The sequence below is a fragment of the Canis lupus genome, chromosome 18, assembly GCF_011100685.1.
Source record: "Canis lupus familiaris isolate Mischka breed German Shepherd chromosome 18, alternate assembly UU_Cfam_GSD_1.0, whole genome shotgun sequence".
NCBI classification, from domain to species: domain Eukaryota; kingdom Metazoa; phylum Chordata; class Mammalia; order Carnivora; family Canidae; genus Canis; species Canis lupus.
Genome location: NC_049239.1, coordinates 44,063,224 through 44,070,541, shown reverse-complemented (window position 1 = coordinate 44,070,541; position 7,318 = coordinate 44,063,224).

The window sequence follows — 7,318 nt, the reverse complement described above, 5'->3', positions numbered from 1 at the left end:
TACATCCTGTCAGAGCTAGATGGGACTCCTCAATTTACAGATGGGGAAACTGAGGCCTGGATAGGCTAAATGAGGGATTCCAGGCCACTGGTTTTATGACTTTGAGTATCCTCTGAGCCTCTTGGATGACATGGCTCAGTCCTTCTAGAAGGTGGCCTTTTTTTAGCTTCTGATTCAGATACTACCCATTGAGGGGGATGGGCAAGAAGAGAGGGAGGAAGAAGACAACCCCCTTTGATCTCTGGGCCGCAAGGGTCACCCTCAGAGACCTGGGCCTCCTTAGTGGGAGTGTTCAGGGCAACAGACTCAAGCATGGATGGCCTGCAGGGGGGCCTAGGCAGTGCTGGGGCACTGGGGAGGGTGGGTCGTTAGTGGGCATGGTGACCCCAAGAGCTGGTCCAGGAAGTGCCTCTGTCACCTGGCTCTCTGGCATCCTGCCCCCTGCCAGCAGCCAGGCATCATCACAGTGGCTCCAACAGGGCTCTGGACTCAAGAGTCAAGCCCTGGAATCTAGTGCCTTCCTGTCCTGCCGCTCGCTCGGCAAGCTGGCTGGAGCCCATCGTGGAACTGAACCATGTGAGAAGGCTAATGCAGGCACAGAACTCACACTGACAACTGCTGCGTTAAACGTGGCCCTCTTCCTGGAGACGCAAGTGGAAGCCCCCAGGGAAGGATTATCACCAAACTGCCAGTGTGTCTACATTTATTAGATTAGTTAAAAGAAGAAACAGTGCTGATCATTGTTTGATCGTTGCCTGAAATGTGTGTAAGTATGCAGTTCAAAACGCACTTCTACACATGATGTCCTCTCACTTGACCTAAAAAAAATAAACACCCAGGGCAGGTGCAGCTATTCCATTTTACAGATGCAAGGAACAGCCTCAGAGACATTCTAATTCAACCCATATGCGTTGAGCGCCTACCTCCTACCAGCCCCTGGATAGTGGTACCAGCAGCTGTGGGCTAGAGTAAGATCTCTTAGCACTAGCCCAGACATTTCTGCATGAGGAAAGGGTTACGTCAGACAAGTCTGGGAAATACTACAAACTCTATCCTCTTTTTGAAAGATCACAATGCTTCCTAAATTATCAAAGGCCCTGAGAAGTCCTGCAGTAATTCTGTTTAATATAGAGTTCCCTAAACGTGGCCATGAAACCCCCTTTTACGGAAAACTTATTAACAGTCTGCAGAACTTGGGGTCCGTGGAACACACTTTGACAAATACTGACCCGACCAATAGAAATAACGCTAAAGGTGAGATTTCAGACACCTAAATGAAGGATACTTCCTTGGGCAGGCTTCCGTCTGTCCCTCAAACCACAACAGAAGCATCTGCCTCCTCCGGGGCCTCAGAACAGAGAATGCTGATGAGGCCAAGGTCTGTGGGACTCCTGGCTGGTAACTGGAGGGACAAACCTTGGCTGCAGCAGAGCTTGTCTGTAGCTCTGGGACCAGCCGTTTTTAGGTGGGCGGCAGGGTCAGGCATCTGGAACAGCCAAGACACAGATGTTCCAGCCACTCTTGGATCCCAGCCTGGGCTCCTGCTTTCCCTAATTCCAATATTTGGCTGCCGTTCCCGCCTAATTCATATTCCAATGTCAACACTGCATAATCTCCCCCAAACACTGACAGCCACAGAGCTGGGAAAGGGGAAGGGACAGCTGATGAGTGGGGGCAGAGAGACCCAGGGGGAGAGGAAGAGAAAGTTGAGTGGAAAGCCCCCAAAAGCTCCCAGCTGCCCTCCACCGGGCCCCCCAGCTGGGCCATTAGGACCCACAATCTGCCCTCCCCCTACTCCCCAGAGAGACAAGACTGTGGTCCCGGAGGCACCCAGCATCCACGCATGTACCTGGTGCCACAACATGTGCCCCAGTCCTCTTGTGCTCAGAGAAGAGGAACCAGAGCCCCCCCACACTGTCAGGCTGGGCTGACATCTCTTCATTGCCCGACTCCGATGCCCCCCAGATCTGGCCCTGGGGGAGGAGGCAACAGAGCATTGTGAGAGAGCAGAGCTGACTCTGCCCTTGCTCTCAACCTCACAGGACGCTGGCACCCTCATCTGTACAATGGGAGCACTGCGGTGTCTGCCTGCAGGGAGTTCATGGGGTGAAATGGGGAGAGAGCAGGCAAAGCATGGATTCCCAAGCTGAGCTGTGAAGGTTCTAGAGCAACTGTAAGGAGGTGCGCTTGCTGCTTACCTTCCCTCCCAGGCCTCACTGCTCCTCATCTTACGCAACCCCTGTGAGTGAGTGCTCTCTGGGAGACACTGTTAGGAACCCATCTTACAGAAGAGGAAACTGAGGCTGGGTGACTGGCCCACCGTCGCACAGCTGGAAGTGACACGCAGCAGTAAACCAGGTTTGTCCCACGCCAGCTCCGGGGCTGTCCCAGTATCCCACACTGTCTTTCCAAGCTTCAGGAAAACAGCGAAGGAGGGGCCCTGGGACCCAGGAGTAGTCCCACCGCTGCTGGCCGATGGAGGGTGCAGGATCCGAGACTGCAAGGCCCCCACCAGCAGTGGCTGGTGCCTTCACTCAGGTCTCCTCCTCCCACAGGATTCTGTCCCCATCGTGAGTGGCCTCTTCCCATGCCCCCCACCTCCACCCCCACCCCACTCCAGAGCTCCCCACACCACCCTCCTCATCCTTCCCTTCCCCCCCTGCCCTCCTCCCACACCATTCCCAGGCAACTGCTCCCCAGGCTCTGACCACAAACTCCCTGGAATTCAGTGACCTCCACCCAAATTTCCCCCAAAGCTACATCCAGTCAGACTTCCCCAGGAGGACTGCTAATAAATATGCGTGCGATTTGCATGCAATTTGCATACACTTATAAGGACCTGGAAGGCAGTTTTCAAGTGAGGTATTAGCAAGCCAGCTTTCCTCTCCTTATCTCTGTTTCTTCCCTTGCCTTTGAACCCACCCCCAGGCACTGGCCCTGCTTTCCGATTTCTGAATGTAGGGACTAAAGCAGGATGACTAATATTTTTTAAAATGACAATTGCCATTTACTGAGCACCTTCTATGTGCCCTGCCCGGCTCCTCCCAGTAACTTCCACAGAAACTACTATGTGAGGGGGTCTGAGGGGACTCAGTGAAGAGGACCCCCCCTTTCCCAGACCGTGTTCAGAACCAACAAAAAGATGGACAGAGGCAGATGAATTTCAAACAGCCTCTTGACTATCCAGCAAAGCTGATCTGGGATAATATGTCTTAGGTCTATGGTTTCCTAATTCTGAACTCAAGGATTAGATAAATATACTCATTCCTGGACTGTGGACACCCCACCACCCAGCCTCCCCCTAGCGGGGACAGAGCCCTATAATACTTGAGGCACAGAAAAAGCATGCTTTTCTGCAGATGGGCAGACCCCCAAAGAGAGAAGGAGGTGCTACACGCAGCAGCAACTTGGTCCCCAGTGCACCCATTACATGTCACCCCTCCTTCCTGGGAAGGACTGGGGTGGGGTGGGAGGAGCCCAGGATGTTGCCCTAATGGATGCTTTCTCTACACGGAAGGAAAGAAACATCAGGAGTGGGTAGGAAGTGTCCTCCCTATTTTACAGATGTGAAAACAGAGGTTACTCAACGGAGAGGTTTTGTGACTCGCCCAAGGTCAATTGATGAGGAAACAGTGGGGTTGGCACTGAAACCCAGGGCTGTCTGATGCCAGAGGCTGTGGGTTTTCTACATCACCACAGTCATCTCTTTGAGAAAAGCACACAGCTGAGGGAAAGGGGAACGGAGAGAGAGAGGGAGAACGAGCATGGGGAGGAGAACAGAGGAAAAGCTGAAGGGTGTCCAAATGTGGGTCAAGTGCAACTGGAGAAAATCTACTGTCTCGGGGCGAGAGCAGGGAGGGTCGCTGTGCAGGTCAGGAACCGCACTCAGGGACATGCCCCGAGGAGGGAGGGGCCCATGAAGTTGTTGGGGGGAAGAAACAGTAGGCAGTGGAGGGGGGCCCCCGTGATGACCGCACAGCCGTGGACCCAGCTCCCCTGGCCCATCATGGGCAAGCAGCAGCACCCGTCCAGGCTCACCGGATCATCTGACTTTCCAAAGAAATGCCAGAAATCAAGTGATCGCAGGAAATTTTCCTATTTGTATACGTTGGCTCGACTTTCAAGAGAATGAACAAACACTATTCAGGCAAACAAAACATCACTGCTTCTTGGCTCTAGCCCACTGACCGTAGTCAGCAACCTCTAAAAATCCAATCCCATCGCCTCATAAATGTGCTCACTGGCGTGTGAGCTCCTGAGCTCCAGGACTGGCTGCATTCTTGTCCCTTGCCATCTCCCCAGGCCAGCACAGGAAGTGCTCAATCAGTGGTAGGGAACATTCATGGAAACCCAAACCGGTGCCAGCAAGGGGAGCACCAGGTGTCCTGGGTCCTAGTTCAGTGTCCCTTCCACAAACTCCCAGTTATGGTCATCGTCTTCTGTTCCAGGAGACACAGTCAGAATCTCTGTGTGTTAGAAGTTGGAAATCTGCATTTTTTAACAATCTGCATTTTTAGCCCAGGGAACTCTGAAGCACACTCATGTGTGGCAACCTCACCCCCACCCCCGCCCGGGGAGACTGAGTGCAAAGATGGACATGAGCAAGCATGCATTAGAATTCTAGCTCTGCCCTGGATCAGCGACATGATTGGAAGGAACTTAGCCCCTCCGAGCCTCAGTTTCCTCATCTGTAAAACAGACACAATATCGCCCGCCTCATCCATCTGCCTTGAGGAGAAAATGAAGTCAGGTACAGTAAGAGCACTTTGTAAACTCTTATTGAACAGTAGGGTTTCAAACTTCAGGTCTCAGCTAATAAATGGGTCGCAAGATCAATTTAGTGGGTCTTGACCAGTATTATTTTTAACAAGAGAGAATGGGATAGAAAATAGGAAGAATACTGTTTTATGAAATTTTTATAAAACATGAAATATAGATACATGTATGGGAATATATCCACTTATGGGAATTTCGGATCAAAATACATGCTGTTTTCTTCCTATATGTAGTGGTCAAAAAAAGTTGTATTAAAAAGTACACTGCTCTAAGAGGCAAACCAGGAAACAGACTCTTAACTATAGAGAACACGCTGATGGTGACCAGAGAGGAGGTGGGCAGGGGGATGGGTGAAATAAGTGACGAGGATTAAGGAATGCACCTGTCGTGATGAGCACCAGGTGTTGTATGCAAGTGTTGAATCACTACATCGTACACCTGAAACTAACATTACATTGTATGTTAACTACACCGGAATTTTTTTTTTAATTTTTATTTATTTATGATAGTCACACAGAGAGAGAGAGAGAGAGAGGCAGAGACATAGGCAGAGGGAGAAGCAGGCTCCATGCACCGGGAGCCTGACGTGGGATTCGATCCCGGGTCTCCAGGATTGCGCCCTGGGCCAAAGGCAGGCACCAAACCGCTGCGCCACCCAGGGATCCCTACACTGGAATTTAAATAAAAACTTTAAAAAGAAAGTACACTGCTCTAGATAGAGTTGTAAATCTTCATGACCTTGCATAAGGCAATATTTTCTTAGCTATGACGCTGAAAGCAGAGGCAACAAAAGAAAAAATAGATAAACTGGACTCCATCGAGTTTTAAAACATTTGTGCTTCAAAGGGCATTATTAAGAAAGTGAAAAGGCAAGCCCCAGAACTGGAGAAAATATTTGCAAATCTTACATCTGACAACAGTCCAGTTTCCCGAATATATAAGGAACTGTTGTTACAACCCAACAATAAAAAGCCCGATTTAAAAATGGGCAGAGGTCTCGTACAGACATTTCTCCAGAGAAGATATTCAAATGGCCAGCAAGCGTATGAAAAGATGCTCAACATCATCAGGGAAATGCACATCAAAACGCAGTGAGCTATCACTTCTCACCCCCTAGGATGGCTATAATCAAAAAGGCAAACAACAAGGGGCTCCTGGGTGGTGCAGGTAGTGGGGCGTCTGACTCTTGGTTTCTGCTCAGGTCGTGGTCTCAGGGTCTCTCAGGGTAGGGAGATAGGAGCCCTGCGTCGGGCTCTGCCCTCAGCACCAAGTCTGCTTAGGAGACTCTCTTAAAAGACTCTCCCTCAGTCCTACCCCCACCTCTCTCTCAAATAAATAAATAAGTCTTTTTTTTTTTTTTTTTTTTTTTTTTTTTTAAGGAAAAGAAAATGGTGCAGCCACTTTGGAAACAGTTTGGCAGTTCCTCAAAAAGTTAAAAACAAAATTACCATAAGACCCAGCACTTTTTCTCCACGGTATGTATACCCATGAGACATTAAAATATATGAAGTCCTAGTTGTCTAGAAGTGGAGAAAGCTACACTTTTTTAAAATACCATTTTGTGCGACATTTACATGTGAATGTTCATAGCAGCATTATTCACAACAGCCAAAAGGTGTAAATAATCCAATGCCCATCAACTGATGAAGAGATAAACAAAATGTGGGATAGCCATGACGGGGAATATTATCGTTAAAAGGAAGGAGATTCTGATTCATGCTATAATCTGAGTGAACCTGCCAAATATTCTGCTAAATGAAAAGAAACCACATATTCTATGACTCCATTTACATGTTGAGAACAGGCAAATTCATAGAGGCAGAAAATAGTTTAGTGTTGGCCATGGGCTCAAAGCAGGATGTCATGGGGAGTAACTACTAATGGGGATGGTGTTTCTTTTTTGGGTAGTGGGAAAATGTTCTGGAACTAAATAGTGGTGATGGTTGCATAACCTCGTAAATACAGCAAAAAAAACGCTAAACTGTACTCTTTAAAAGAGTGAATTTTGTATGCTTTCCATCTCAAAAAAAAAATGTTCTTCTTAAGCATTGTACACATGGAATTTATTCATGCCAAAGAAGATGAGACAGGAAAGGGAATAAAGAGCCCAAGAAGAGGGAGCTAAGATTGTAACAGGTCTGGGAGTTGCCGAGGGGCTTCAGGGACCTGCTGTGTGCCTTCTGGGAGTCTGAGCAGTGGCAAGCCCCTTGATTGAATGAATGATGTTCATACACTGTGACTGGTATTATTACCTGGTACAGTCTCTTTGAGGGGCAATTTGGCAATATTTATTAAAAACTAAAAATGCTCATACCCCTGACCTCATACTTCCTATTTTGGGGTTTGAGACCCCTCCGAAAAATCCTCCCAGAAGGGGGGGGCACAATAAATACAAGTTTATCCACCGCAACATTATTCACAATAATTGAGAGAAAATGAGTAAATAATGCCTAGCAATTGAGAAATGATTCAGTAATAATCATGATAAAGTCGTACATGGAATTCTGGGCAAATGTAGGCGATCAAAGAGTTAGTATTAAGG